This window comes from Penaeus monodon, chromosome 23 (genome assembly GCF_015228065.2).
Source record: "Penaeus monodon isolate SGIC_2016 chromosome 23, NSTDA_Pmon_1, whole genome shotgun sequence".
NCBI classification, from domain to species: Eukaryota; Metazoa; Arthropoda; class Malacostraca; order Decapoda; family Penaeidae; genus Penaeus; species Penaeus monodon.
In genome coordinates, this window is record NC_051408.1 from 22,212,712 (window position 1) to 22,213,457 (window position 746).

Sequence of the window (746 nt, forward strand, 5' to 3'; positions counted from 1 at the left end):
GCCTTCCCTTCGTATTTTTCCTTGCCTACTTTCTTGCATCTAGTGTAGCATTCCCTTCTCCTTCTTCTCCTCCCCCTCCCCTCCGTTTTCTTCTCCGTTTTCCCCTTCTTCCCCCTTCCCCCATTCTCCCCTTCTTCCCCCTTCCCCCATTCTCCCCTTCTTCCCCCTTCCCCCATTCTCCCCCCTCCCCTGTGTCTTGTATTTATTATCAAGTCGTCCTGCCAGACGTACGACTCCATTGTCAAGTTGAACGGATTACCTGTTTATCATCGTTTCTTTTTTCTACGCTGGCTCCCTTTTTACGAGAGTCATGCTCAGTGTCAGCAAATGTGTCAAGCGAATCACATCCTTGCTAACCCCCGCGGGAAGGAGGATGTTTGCGTGCATCATCTGCATTGTCCTTTTTGAACACCGAGTCGATGCCAAGGTCTGGTGAGGCATTCTGACTAGCCAGTTTTAGTATTTTTCCCTTGCCGTTTTGTCTTTTCGTTTCAATTAACTCCCTTGCCATTGCCGAGGGGAATTGTGCTCTGGAGTCAGAAGGCTTCGGGAGAACCAATCGCAAGTTTTATGCAAACGGTCGCCGGTGGGCGGGGAGGAGGGAGTCAACAGAAGCAGGTGCATCCGTGAGTACTTTTTAGCTGGCACTCCAGTTCACTTCCTTCTTTCTCATGTCGCTCTCCCTTTCCCTGCTACTTTATTTCTTTTTCTCTCTCCCTCCCTGCTTCCTTATTTGTCAAGTCCCC